The sequence below is a fragment of the Panthera tigris genome, chromosome E3 (genome assembly GCF_018350195.1).
Source record: "Panthera tigris isolate Pti1 chromosome E3, P.tigris_Pti1_mat1.1, whole genome shotgun sequence".
Classification (NCBI taxonomy): Eukaryota; Metazoa; Chordata; class Mammalia; order Carnivora; family Felidae; genus Panthera; species Panthera tigris.
Genome location: NC_056675.1, coordinates 20,718,548 through 20,725,707, shown reverse-complemented (window position 1 = coordinate 20,725,707; position 7,160 = coordinate 20,718,548).

The window sequence follows — 7,160 nt, the reverse complement described above, 5'->3', positions numbered from 1 at the left end:
GCCTGTCCTCGAATCCCCGCATGTGATCCTTCAGCCAACCCCGTTCTCAAAGAAAGGCCTTGCCCCTTACAGGGAAAGCGGGGCCTGTGGGAATAAACTCTCTCAGCTTCCTACTTGCTGGGCTAACTGTGGCCTCCCTTTGACAGGTGAGCGTCAGAGAAGGAAAATGCTCTCCCCAGACACCCTCGGCTCGCTGACGGCCGGGGGAATGTCCCGCCTTCTCCTGCTAGCTCGAGAGGCTTTCTTCTTTCTGTTTATTGTAATTATCTCTAGTATTCTTGGTAGGAGTACTAACAGAGGTGAGACGGCCTTTATCCATCGTTAAAATGACAAATATCCGTTGAGTAGCCCCGATGAACTGTCTTAAAGTGCACCTGTTCCAGGGGTGGCTGGCTGGCTCAGTTGGGTAAGCGTCGGCCTTCGGTTCCGGTCGTGATCTCACAGTTCATGGGCTCGAGTGACGCATGGGGCTCTGCACTGACAGTCCTAGGAGCCTGCTTGGGATTCTCTCCCTCCCTCTTTCTGCCCCTCCCCTGCGTGTGCTCTCTCTCCCTCTCCCTCTCTCTCAATATAAATAAATACACTTTAAAAAAAAAGTGGACCTGTGCCTTACTGGGCAATAAAGTAGGCCTGCAGGAACTGGTGACATTGTTCAGCTGTGCAAATGCACAAGCAATAGGGGCTCACAAGCATGCACGCACCACGTGCTCCAAAGGGCTCAGTGCGCACCTGCACGCACAGGCACACACACGTCTTTGCGGAAGCGCGGGCCCGCTGCCGACGTGGGCTCAGGCACAGACGGGCGCGCATGCGCCGCTGCGGGTCCCAGTTGTACCCTTTTATCTGTTACCCGTCTTGCAGACGCCCTCCCCAGGTGGCCGGGGCATGCCGCCCGCGAGGGGAGCCGCACAAGGCACTGCGCGGAGCAGACCCATTAATTCATCAGGCGCTCACTTAGGCACTCGCATTACAGCAGATGGGTTTCTGGGGGCTCGGGAAGGGCCGCGTTTATTTGCGGAGGATTTGCCATTAGCCCCGGATGGGAGGGTGCGGGAGGCCGCTTTAGGGGGCCCTTGGTCAGTGTCTGTGCCGGGGCGGTGGCAGAGCCAGCGTGCGGTTTATTGATGGGCTAGTTGTCCTTTCACGGGGCCCCAGTTCGGCCCTGGGATAATGAGATGGGTCTTTAGGGATCATCTCTCTCCTCCCCCCCCCCCCCCCCAGCTGAGGGGCGGCTCTGAGGAGCTTGGCCTCTTAAGTGGCTGGTGACAGAGTGGAGACGGGCTGACTTTAGCACACCCATTTATTTCCCCGGAGCTGGAATGTTCAGCAGCCCCTCCCTTCTCCCCTCCACCCCCCCCCCCCACGTCCCGCCCCCATGCCCACCCCTAGCTGAGCAGGGCTCTGTCTCAGGCAGTCAGGGGCTCTGTGTCTGGGCTCCGCTGGGCAGCCTTGGGCCAGTGGCCTAACCTTTCTGAGTCCCAGTTTTCTCTCCTGTAGAACGAAGGCATGCATTTGGTACACTTGACATTAACCGAGGACCTACCCTGGGCTCAGCTCTGCAGCTGGTTTCCAGGCTGACGAAGAGGGGCAGAAGCAGATGAGGTTTCTGTTGCCCCATGAACTTGGATGAGAACAACAGAGAACACTTCAGTGGATCACTAATGAATGCGCGATTCAAGCTTAGAAGGCAAGAGGCAGGACGAGACGACAAGGGGTCCTGTGCTTGTCCGCGGGCTCTGAGACGGCGGTTGTTTGGCTTTTTTTTTTTTTTTTTGTAATTTTTTAATGTTTATTTATTTTTGAGAGAGAGACAGGGTGTGAGCAGGGGAGGGGCAGAAAGAGAGGGAGACACCGAATCCGAAGCAGGCTCCAGGCCCCGAGCTGTCAGCGCAGAGCCCGACGCAAGGCCTCGAACTCGTGACCCATGAGATCGCGACCTGAGCCGAAATCTGACGCTTCACCGATGGAGCCGCGCAGGCGCCCCAGGGGTAGTTAACTTTTGATCCCAGGGAGGAGCGGGTGTTAGGTGTTAGTCGTTGAAGGGGCGTGGGGGGGGGTGGGGGCAGGGGTGGGAAGGGTGCGCCAGGCAGAGGGGGCAGCATGTGGAGGGGCCTGGTAACGGAGGGGACGTGGTACCTTGCAGAAACCGTGAGTGGGCCGGGAGGCCCAGCCTGCCGGGAAGTCGGGGACCCAGGAATCTGTACCAGGACGCCTTGTCCTGGACTTGACCTTTATCTTAAAAAAAATAGGAAGCTGCCAAAGGTTGTAAGCAGAGGAAAGGCTCACTCATATTTGCGTTTTGAAAAGACCCCTCTGGCTGCAGCACGGGGCCACCGAACTGGAAGGCACCAGGCGGGATGGGACTGGTAATGGGTATGGAAATGATGGAAGCGTGTCCTAGGGTGGGAGCAGAGGACACGGCGAGGGGTGGGGTTATGCGATGCCTTGAACGGAATTTGGACGGAGAGGCGAGGAAGCCGCCAACAATGCCTCCTCTCACCGGGCCGCTTCAGGATTAGATGAACCCATTTGTGACAAATGTCTGGCACACCTTAGGTGCCCAATAAATGTCAGTTCTCGTCCCCCCGTTTGCATAAGCTCTTTGCCATTTGATTCCCTTGGAATCTTTCGCAGCCACGGAGGGCTGGGACGCTAATCCTTTTTAGCTTCTAGAAGGTTCTAACCTTATTATTTTCGAATTCAGCACTGAAGTGCCAACGGGCAGCCGTGGCTTGGTGGAGCTGCCAGGGAGAGGCCAGGCATGGATTGCACCTGCTGGGAGGCTCCTCAAGGCTGCCCCTCCTGGGATGAGAGCCGGCCAAGTCCCCTCCCGGCTTAGCGCAGAGAAGGGGACCCTTGACAAAAGAATAAAGTGGGAAACATATTGGGACTGGTGGATAGAAATCCACAAATTCCGGTGTGTGGTCCTGGGTGAATCACTTAACCGCCCCCCCCCTCCCCGAAAGGCTCCAGTTTTCTCATCTGTGAAGTGGGGTTGATGATAATTCTCACACCGGAGTTCCTTTGCAAGAGTAAATGGGATTCTGTGATGAAAACAAAATGGTTTATAAAGGACAGCGTAGCAAGGAAATAATTCATGTGTGAGTAACTCGGTGGGGTGGCTTTCAATTCAGTGAAATCTGGGATTAGATCCAAATTCTGCCGCTTCTGCCCTGTGTGATGGGGGGCAGGGATAAGTCACTGGCTTCTCCACACCTTAGAATCCTCATCTGCAAACGGGACTCATAATATTGCCATTCACGGGACTGTTAGAATTAAAAGGGAACATAGTCTCGGTCTCTGGCTTCATGAAGCTCCTATTTCCAGAGAGAAAAAAGAAATTAACAAACATACACAGGCCACTTTATTGTGCTTTGCAGATACTGTGTTTTGCAAATTTAAGGTTTAAAAAAAATTTTTTTTAATGTTTGTCTATTTTTGAGACAGAGAGAAAGAGCATGAGCAGGGGAGGGGCAGAGAGGGAGACACAGAATCTGAAGCAGGCTTCAGGCTCCAAGCTGTCAGCACAGAGCCCAACACGGGGCTCGAACCCACGATCCGCAAGATCATGACCTGAGCTGAAGTAAGACACACAGCCGACTGAGCCACCCAAGTGCCCCAAAAGTTTTTTTTTTTAATGTTTATTTTTGAGAGAGAGAGAAAGACAGAGAGAAAGGGGGACAGAGGATCCAAAGTGGGCTCCACACTGACAGCAGACAAGCCCTATGTGGGGCTTGAACCCACAAACCGCGAGATCATGACCTGAGTCGAAGTCAGACGCTTAATTGACTGGTCCACCCAGGCGCCCCACAAATTGAAGGTTTGTGGCAACCCTGCGTCGAGCGCGTCTTTTGGTGCCATTTTTCCAACAGGATTTTCTCAGTATGTGCTTCTGTGTCATATTTTGGTAATTCTCACGATATTTCAAACCTTTTCATTATTGTTGTATTTGTTATGGTGATCTGTGATCTTTGATGTTACTACGTAATTGTTCGGGGGTGCCCAAACCACACCCACATAAGATGGCAAACGTAACCCCTAAATGCTGTATGGGTTCTGACTACTCCACCGACTGGCTGTTTCCCTCTCTCTGTCCCTCTCCTCGGGCCTCCTTATCCCTTGAGACACAACAATATTGAAGTTAGGACAGAGGCACCTGGGTGGCTCAGCCGGTTAAGCATCCCAACTCTTGATTTGGGTTCAGGTCATGATCTTACGGTTCATGGGATCAAACCCCGTGTTGGGCTCTGTGATGATGGTGTGGAGCCTGCTTGGGGTTCTCTCTCTCTCCCCCCCACCCCTCTCTCTCTCTCTCTGCCCCTGTCCTACTTGCATTCTCTCTCTCAAAATAAATAAATAAACATTAAAAAAATCAGGACAATTAATAACCCTACGGTGGCCTCTAAGTGTTCAAGCAAGCAAGTGTTCGAAGGAAGAATCATATGTCTCTCATGTCAAGTCCAAAGATAGAAATGATTAAGCTTCGTGAGGAAGACATATCGAAAGCCAAGAGAGGCCCAACGCGATGCCTCTTTGTGCGAAACGGTGAGCTAAGTTGTGAATGCCAAGGGAAAGTTCTGGAAGGAAATGGAAACATCGCAAACGACAAGAGAGTGAAGCAGCCTCACTTCTGAGACAGAGAGACTTTTGGTGGTCTGCCTAGAAGACCAAACCAGAAACAACATTCACTCAGGCCAAAACCCAATCCAGAGCAAGGCGCCGACTCTCTTCAGTTCTGCGAAGGCTGGAGGAGAAGTCAACGCCTGGCTTCAAAGCTTCAAAGGATAGGCTGACTCTCTTGCTAGAGGCTACGGCAGCTGATGGCTTGAAGTTGAAGCCAGTCCGCACTGACCGTTCCAAAAATCCTAGGGCCCTTATGAATTATGACAGATCTACTCTGGGCTCTTTAAGTGCAACGACAAAGCCTGGGTGATGCACATCTGTCTATACACGGTTTACTGACCTTTTTTTTTTTTTTTTATTGTGTAGGCAATGTTTATTTTATTTTTTTAAATATAATTTATTGTCAAGTTAGCTAACATATAGTGAATACAGCTTTTGGTTTCGGGGGTAGCTTCCCATGACTCATCGTTCCCATACGACACCCAGGGCTCATCCCAACAGGTGCCCTCCTCAATGCCCGTCACCCACTTCCCCCCCTCCCCCACACCCCCCATCAACCCTCGGTTCGTTCTCTGTATTTAAGAGCCTTTTATGGGTTGGCCTCCCTCCCTCTCTGTTTGAAGCTATTTTTTCCCCTTCCCATCCCCCATCGTCTTCTGTTAAGTTTCTCAAGTCCCACATACGAGTGAAAACACACGATATCTGTCTTTCTCTGCCCGACTTATTTCACTTAGCATAATACCCTCCAGTTCCATCCACGTCCCTGCAAATGGCAGGATTTCATTCTTTCTCATTGCCAAGGAGTATTCCATTGTATACATAAACCTCATCTTCTTTATCCGTTCATCAGTTGATGGACATTTAGGCTCTTTCCACAATTTGGCTATTGTTGAAAGTGCTGCTGTAAACACTGGGGTGCGTGTGCCCCTAGGCATCAGCATTCCTGTATCCCTTGTGTAAATTCCCCGTAGCGCAATTGCTGGGTCGTAGGGTAGTTCTATTTTTAATTTTTTGAGGAACCTCCCCACTGTTTTCCAGAGCGGCTGCACCAGTTTGCATTCCCACCAACGGTGCAAGAGGGTTCCTGTTTCTCCACATCCTCACCAGGATCTGTTGTTTCCCGAGTTGTTAATTTTAGCCACTCTGGCCGGTGTGAGGTGGGGTCTCAGTGTGGTTTTGACTTGCATCTCCCTGATGAATGGTGTTGAGCATCCTTTCATGTGTCTGTTGGCCATCTGGATGTCTTCCTTGGAAGAGTGTCTATTCATGTCTTCTGCCCATTTCTTCACTGGATTATTTGTTTTTCAGGTGTGGAGTTTAGTAAGTTCTTTATAGATTCTGGATACTAACCCTTTATCCGCTATGCCGTTTGCAAATATCTTTTCCCATTCTGTCGGTTGCCTTTTAGTTTTGTTGATTGTTTCCTTCACTGTGCAGAAGCTTTTTGTCTTGATGAGGTCCCAGTAGTTAATTCTTGCTTTTATTTCCCTTGGCTTCGCAGATGTGTCGAGCAAGAAATTGTTGTGGCTGAGGTCAGAGAGGTTGTTGCCTGTTTTCTCCTCTACGGTTTTGTTGGTTTCCTGCTTCACATTTAGGTCTTTCATCCATTTTGAGTTTGTTTTTGTGTCTGGGGTAAGAAAGTGGTCCAGGTTCATTCTTCTGCATGTTGCTGTCCAGTTCTCCCAGCACCATTTGTTAAAGAGACTGTCTTTTTTCCATTGGATATTCTTTCCTGCTTTGTCAAAGATGAGTTGGCCATACCTTTGTGGGTCCATTTCTGGAGTCTCTTTTCTATTCCATTGGTCTATATGTCTGTTTTTGTGCCAATGTCATACTGTCTTGATGATTACAGTTCGTAGTAGAGGCTAACGTCTGGGATTGTGATGCCTCCCACTTTAGTTTTCTTTTTCAATTTACTGACTCTTTTGAGCCCCCTTTTGAGACCTAATGCTCAGAAAAAAAGATTATTTCAAAATACTACTGCTCATTGACAATGTACCTGGTCACCTAAGAGCTCTGATGGAAAGGGACAATGAGATTTATGTTTTCATGCCTCCTAATATGTCTATTCTGTAGCTTACGGATCAAGGAGAATATCTGACTTTCAAATCTTACTACTTAAGAAATACATTTCATAAGGCTCTAGCTGCCATAGATAGTGATTCCTCTGATGGATCTGAGCAAAGTCAATTGAAAGCCTTCTGGAAAGGATCCACTCTTTTCTAGATTCCATGAAGAACATTTGTGGTCCAGGAGAATAAGTCAAGATATCAACATAAACAGGAGTTTGGAAGAAGTGAATTCTAACCCTCACGGAAGATTTTGAGGGGTTCAAAACTTCTGTGGAGGAAGTAACTGCACATGGGGTGGAAATAGCAAGAGAAACAGAATGAGAAGTGGAGCCCGAAGATGGGATTGCAGGGCTGCAGTCTCATGATAAAAGTTTAATGGTTGAGGGGGCTCCTGGGTGGCTCAGTTGGTTAAGCATCCAACCTTGGGTCAGGTCATGATCTTGCAGTCTGTGAGTTTGAGCCCCG